Source organism: Alexandromys fortis, unplaced genomic scaffold, assembly GCF_014885135.2.
Source record: "Alexandromys fortis isolate MF-2015 unplaced genomic scaffold, M_Fortis_MF-2015_v1.1 scaffold_128, whole genome shotgun sequence".
NCBI classification, from domain to species: domain Eukaryota; kingdom Metazoa; phylum Chordata; class Mammalia; order Rodentia; family Cricetidae; genus Alexandromys; species Alexandromys fortis.
Window position 1 is genome coordinate 408,990 of NW_026068012.1, and position 7,000 is coordinate 415,989.

The 7,000-nt window shown below is 49.5% G+C and overlaps 1 protein-coding gene across 2 annotated transcripts in view; it reads right to left on the reverse strand.

Annotated features, from left to right (window-relative positions):
• Window positions 1-3,899, reverse strand: part of Cldn14 (claudin 14) — a 13,075-nt gene extending 9,176 nt beyond the window's left edge. The window contains exons 1-2 of one of the 2 annotated variants that reach the window (XM_050162146.1): window positions 3,800-3,899; window positions 3,435-3,595 (exon numbers count right to left, since the gene is read on the reverse strand). The gene's annotated coding sequence lies outside the window, so the exon portion shown is untranslated. Of the gene's footprint in view, window positions 1-3,434 lie in introns of both variants that reach the window. The other variant, XM_050162145.1, reaches the window with a different exon arrangement.
• Between the last annotated feature and the right edge of the window lie 3,101 nt (window positions 3,900-7,000).

The window sequence follows — 7,000 nt, forward strand, 5'->3', positions numbered from 1 at the left end:
ATATAAATAAATAAAATTTACATGGGAAGTAGAAAGTAGAAAAATACAAGATCTCCAGAGTAAATTGGGAACATGGGGACTTTGGGGGGATTGAAGAAGGGAGGGGAGAGGCAGGAAGGGGATCAGAGAAAAATGTAGAGTCAATAAATATCAATTAAAAAAAAGAAAAAAGTGGAAAACAAGTCGGGCAGTTGTGGTGCACACCTTTAATCCCAACACATGGGAGGCAGAGACAGGTGGATCTCTGTGAGTTGAGGCCAGCTAGATCTACAAAGCTACAGAAAAACCCTGTCTCAAAAAACCAAAAAAAAAAGGAAAATAAGAAATATTTATTAATACTTATTAATAATTGTGACAGTTACTGTCTGTCAACTGGACAGGACCAGAGCCAGTAGAAACAAAACTCTTTGCAAGGGAGTTTCTAGATTAGGCTAGTTGGGAACGAAGACTCACAGTAAATGCTGGGAGCACTGTTCCAGGGGTTGGGAGCACTGACTGAATGGAAAGGAGGAAAGGATCTGGGAGCACCGCTCATCGCTGCTTCCTGGCTGTGGATCTGCCTCATGCTCCTGTTGCCATGGCTTTTCTGCCTCAAACAGTCAACCTCTTTTTTTTCCTGAATTGCTTCTGTCACAGCGGCGAGGAAAGTCACTAGGGCGGTAATATTTTCACGGCTCCCAAAGATGACTTTGTTTTCTTTCCTCTGCAGACGCCTCGTGAGGCATCGATCCCATTGCACAGATAAGTAAGTAAAATGCAGGGAGCGCCCAAGATTGGTGGATCACAGGGATCCAGATAAGGGCAGAGGCCGGCACTGCCTCCACCCTGAGTAATTGTAGGCAAACTCTCAGCCTGACTCAGCGCCACCCCCCTGGAGGCAGAGGCTTCCTTGCTGTGTAGAAGACTCAGATAACACAGTGCAAACGTGACAGCCCAGTCTGGGGGACACCAGCACAGGAGCATGAGGCTGAGGTGTGATCACTCTTACCAATGAGGGGCCAGCCAGAGAGAGACACAAGGAAGCACCGAGCCCACCTGCATCCTGGGACCAAGATGGGGGGACCTTGGATCGCCATTGTGGGTGATCCTTGGGTTTGCCAGCTTTAATGTAAACAAACCCAGGACCTAAAGGATTTAGACTTTCGAAAAACTTAAACCTCTCCATGGGAATTAAAAGCCAGAGCCCCAGAGATCTCTAAAGTTTGGAGATCTTCTCGGGATGCTAATCCTGATTCCCTTTCTACCTTGCCCAGAGCCCTGCCCTCTGTCTTGGGAAGACAGCTACTGAGGATGTGGGCTCAAGGTAGTTGAGGATTTTATATAAAATAGCATAAAGTTTCCTCTCTTTATGCCATTTTTTCTTTTTCTTTTTTTCTGAGACAGGGTTTCTTTGGAACTCATTTTGTAGACCAGGCTAGCCTCAAACTCACAGAGATCCGCATGACTCTGCCTCCCGAGTGCTGGGATCAAAGGCCTGCACCACCACTGCCCAGCCATTTTTCATCCGTATTAAGAAATTGCCAAAAAGCCTGGAGACAGACGCTCAGTCAGTAAAGCGCTTGCTGTGTGGGCATGCGGACATGAGTTTGATGCCTGGAACTGACATTAAAATAGCCGGGCACGACACTAGAGAGGTTCCTGGCAATCCACAAGGATGACCTCAGCTAAGACCCTAAGCAACAGACGAGAGGGGGCCCAAACTGGCCTTGCCCTCTAGTCAGACTGATGAATATCTTAAATGTCACCATAGAACCTTCTTCCAGCAACTGATGAAAACAGAGGCAGAGACCCACAGGGGAGCACTGGGCTGAACTCCCAAAGTCCAGCTGAAGAGTGGGAGGAGTGAGAATATGAGCAAAGAGATCAAGACCATGATGAGTTCACCCACTGAAAACAGTCTACCTGAGCTAATGGGAGCTCACCAACTCCAGCCGGACAGGGAAGGAACAAGCATAGAACCAAACTAGGCCCTCTGAATGTGGGTGACAGTTGCATAGCTGGGGCAGACTGTGTGGCCACTGGCAGTGGCACCAGGATTTATCCCTACTGCATGTACTGGCTTTTTGGGATCCTATTCTCTTTGGATGGATACCTTGCTCAGCCTAGATATAGTAGGGAGGGCCTTGGACCTTCCACAAAGCAATGTGCCTTACCCTTTCTGAGGAGTGGATGGGGGCGGGGTAGGTGGAAGAAATGGGAGGAGGGGAGGGAGAGGGAATTGGGATTGGTATGTAAACGAAAAAAAGATAGTTTGTTTTCTTTTTTTTTAAAAAAAGATAAATTATAAAAAAGTAAAAAATAAAATAACCAGGCATGGTGCCCAGAACTTAAATCCCTAGCACGGAAGAGGTGGTGGGTCTCTGGGGTTCTCTAGTCAGTCGGCCTAGGCTGATTGGTGAGCTCCAGGTTAACGAGAGACCTTGTCTCAAGCAATAAGGTGGACAGTACTCCTGGCCTCCCCATGCATGTGTACACATGCATGCTCAAACACACATGTTCTCATGATCACACAGAGAGATGATAGATAGATAGATGATAGATGATAGATAGACAGATAGAAGATAGATAGATGGATAGATGATAGATAGACAGACAGATGATAGATGATAGTTGGATTATAGACAGACAGACAGACAGACAGACAGACAGACAGACAGACAGAGCTATGAACCAAACTGACTCATTCCCCCTTCTTCCAAGTGGATGTGTGTGTGCTTGGATCTGAGAGAGGTTCCTGTGAGGAGGAGGAGGACGAGGATGAGGAGGAGGAGGAGGATGAGGAGGAGGATGAGGAGGAGGAGGAGGACGAGGAGGAGGAGGAGGACGAGGAGGAGGAGGAGGACAAGGAGGAGGACGAGGAGGAGGAGGAGGACGAGGAGGAGGACGAGGACGAGGAGGAGGACGAGGAGGAGGAGGAGGATGAGGAGGAGGACAAGGAGGAGGAGGAGGACGAGGAGGAGGAGGAGGAGGACGAGGAGGAGGAGGACGAGGAGGAGGAGGAGGAGGAGGAGGAGGAGGAGGAGGAGGAGGATGCTCTCAGGTAGCAGTTATGAACAGAGCTGGCTCTCTCCACAGGGACTTAGAGCAGGAGGACACAGTACCGACAAAGCTCCCAAGCTGGTACAGCATCCTAAACATCCCATCGATTCACTCCTTGTCCCCAAACTGAAGCCCAGCAAGTGAAGAGAGAGTTTTGCCCAGACACTTGGAATCAAATTTCTGTCCTCCCTGGGTCCTCAGCAGCTTGGCTGCCCTCAATCCCAGTGTCTTAGGGTCCCTGGGACACCCAGGCCTGAAGGCCACTATGACTGTCACCTGGAGATACTCGGGCCACTGGCCTGCCTTCCGACTCATCCACCCACACCTGACAGGCAGGGGCCCAGTTTTGGGATAAATGACTGCCAGCCCCAGTCCCTCCATCACATTCAGAATACCTGGAGTCCCATCCACCTCGACACGCTGGGATCAGATGGCACTGACTCGGGTCGACAACAAGGACACAGCCGGGAACGTGTCTTCCAGCTTCTCATTCCCCGACTGGACGCTTCAAGGCCAGGGTGTTTGAGACAGCTCGATTACGGTCTCTGAGTACAGCCTGCGTGGGCACACATGCCCTTTGGTTAAGATTACCTCTCTGGTGCACCCTACCAGGTGGCCTTGCTGAGGCAGACATTCAAGACCGACCGGAAATGTCATATCTGCACTGGAACAAAACGCTACACACGGCTATCTAATGCGTCCCTGTGGCTGCAGGTGAAGCCCCTCCCTTCCCTCCACTGCTCCGTCATCCTTTTCTGACCTCCCTGCTCTGGCTTTGTTTGTTGTCTTCTCCTGTCCATAAGTAAAAAGGTCTCCTGCACCCCAGCTGCTGGCCACAGTGACATGCTCAGAGTCTTCCACCTGACAGTTGTCCCCACAAGACTTTGGACTTTTTTTCCTATTGAGCAATTTGGTTTCCTGATACTGAAAAGGCCCAGTGAATTCTGAGGAAGGAACAGCTTCCTTTTCTGGTTGTTTTACCATAGCTACTGATGGATGATTCCGGTGATGTCCGTAGGTAGGAAACGGTACTGAGTAGGTCGTTGGGGCACCGTGCTGAATGAGGGGTGGTGCCCAGGGGTTGAAGATGGGAGCCCAGGGAGAAGACAGCTTTCCTGGGAGGTAGGAGATGTTGGCCTTGAGACCAAAGGTGGTGCAGAGACCTGGCCCGGCTAGGAATGACTCCAGGCCCGTCAGGTGTCCGGGGTGTGATTCTGGGATGCCAAGGTCTGCTGAGAACCACTGATATCTGGTTGATTCCACAACTTCTCTATGGTAATGAACTAAGCGTTCAGGGACCTCCCATTGCACTCACCAGTGGAAAAACTGCTGGGCAGATGGCCCCGGGCACAGCGCAGCCTGGTCCCTTTGTCCCTAGCAATAGTGGTGTAGACAGTGAGGGAGCCTCTGGGGGTGGTGGTGTGAGCTTGCATCAACTTCGTGTCTGTTTCATCTTTGAAATTTTTGTGCTTATTTTTTCAGTTGTGTGTGTGTCTGTGTGTGTTTGTGTGACTCTCTCTGTATGTATTTGTGTGTGTGTCTCTGTGTGACTGTCTCTGTGTGTATTTGTGTGTCTGTGTGAGTGACTCTGTGTGTATTTGTGTGTGTGTCTGTGTGTTTGTGTGACTGTGTCTCTGTGTGTATTTGTGTGTGTGTGTCTGTGTGTGTGTGACTGTCTCTCTGTGTGTATTTGTATGTGAATCTCTGTGTGTACGTGTGTGTACATGTGGAGATTAGAGGTTGACATCCACTGTCCCCTTATTCGCTCTCTGCCTTATGCTTTGAGACAGGGTCTCAAGCCGGGTGGTGGTGGTGCACGCCTTTAATCCCAGCACTTGGGGAGGCAGAGGCAGGCAGATCTCTGTAGGTTCGAGACCAGCCTGGTCTACAAGAGCTAGTTCCAGGACAGGTTCCAAAACCACAGAGAAACCCTGTCTCGAAAAACCAAAAAAAAAAAAAGAGACAGGGTCTCTCACTATACCTGGCAGAACGTGATAAGTGACTAACTGGACTGGCTGGCCACTGAGCCCCTGGGATCCGTTTCTGCCTCCCCAGGCCTGAGCTTGCAGGCTTTCCGCTATGTCCAGCTCTTTACGTAAGTCCTGTGGATGCAAACTCAGGTCTCAGTCTCGGGACCCGACTGTGTCCTCCATCCCATGGAAAGACTGCCCATGAGCTGAGATGGAGTCACTGGAGGAGATGGGGCAAAGCCAAGGCGTTTGAATCCTGGTTTCTGCTGGGGGTGCCAGCATGGACGGTGAGAGGCAAAGGTTCCGATGTGACTTTGTTTGATTTGGGGGGCTCTGGTCCTCTGCGAGAGCAGCACCGGCTTTTGACCCCCGAGCCATCTCCCTAGTGCTCAGATGACAACATGTGACAGGAAAAGCCTGTTAGGTCAGGAGGAGAGGTAACCGGTGACTGGATCTTAAGGGGCTTAAAGTCAGCCCAGGAAGGCTGGAGAGATGGTTCGGTGGTTAAGAGTACTTGCTGCTCTTGCAGAGGACCTGACTTTAGATCCCACCACCTAAGCTGGATGGCTTCAGGAGATCTGACACCTTCTTCTTGCCTGAACACCCACGTGTACATGCACTCACACTCAGACACACAATGCTACACATAAAAATAAACTTGTTTTTAAAATATAATAATAATAATAAATTCATCTCTGGAGCTGTAAGAGTCTAACTCATGAGCTTCTGTCCAGTCACAGCCTCACAGAACTTTTGACCCCAGTGTGGCTTTTCTCTGTTCCAGGACCCTCAGTCCACAGAGTCATCTAAGAGCCGTTCTGCCACTGAACATACAAATGTCCCCCACACTGGGCAGAGTGGGGCTTTGAGGATATGTCAGCTTCTGTCTCCAAAGTGTTCTTGTGACCTCCAACGAACCTTTGGAGTCACCATCAACTCCCCTTCTCCTGTGTCCATGGTCTCTACGAACCTCATTCTAAACAGCCCACCTGGTGGAGACAAGCAATATTCTTATGTTTGAGACTGGCTTGCTTCACTTAGAAGTCAAGTGCTCCCAAGATGAGCTTCCCTGACTGCCGAGCATCCCTGGGCAGCTGCTGTGTGCGCCTGTGACCCCTGCACCCCATGCTCACTCAGGCTTGAGTCCATAACAATGGATAGGTGGAAACCAACCCCACACCTTTATGCTTAGACAGTCACGTGATGCCCCAGTGACTTTGCCTTTGAGCCTAAGAATGGTGGTGGTCTTATCTACCCAGAGGCTCAAATCAGGCCATAAGCCTGAGACCTGCCATATTTTAGTCCCAAACAGGAATTCTAAAAGAAAATGAAGGCTTATGAGGGTTTAACAAAATGTTCGCACACCTTACCATTGGGTCTGCTTTATTCAGTGCTTAATATACTAGTCCTGAAAAATCATTCAAACAATGCTTTTTTTTAACATGGTGCTGTGGATGGAACTAGGGTTTCAAGCATGGCAGACAGAGTTGCAGGCTGGTATGAGCCATAAGTGTACAGCACAGTCTCCATGCCTGACCTGGCAGCCCTGCAGCTTTCAGATAAACCTTAAAACTGTATTCTTAGCGGACTAGCAGCTTCCACCAACATAGGCTAAGAGTGTCACGAGCTCACATCTGAGACCAGCAACAGACTTTCCCACGCTGCGGCAACCCCCATGATCCAACCAGTGTATGGACAAATGCCTGGATTTAGCTTTGTTATGAAACTAATGAATCCCGAATTAACTCTTCCTAAGGTGGAACATGTCTTTTTATATACTCCCCCCGCCAACAAAGCATGGTTTCTCTGTATATCTCTGGCTGTCCTGGAATTTACTCTGTAGACCAGGCTGGCCTCAAACTCAGAGATCTGCCTGGTTCTGTCTCCTGAGTGCTGGGATTAAAGGCATGTGCCACTATGCCCAGCTATATACTTATATTATAATATTTTGTTGTATGTGCATGGATGTTTTGCCTGCATGTATGTCTGTG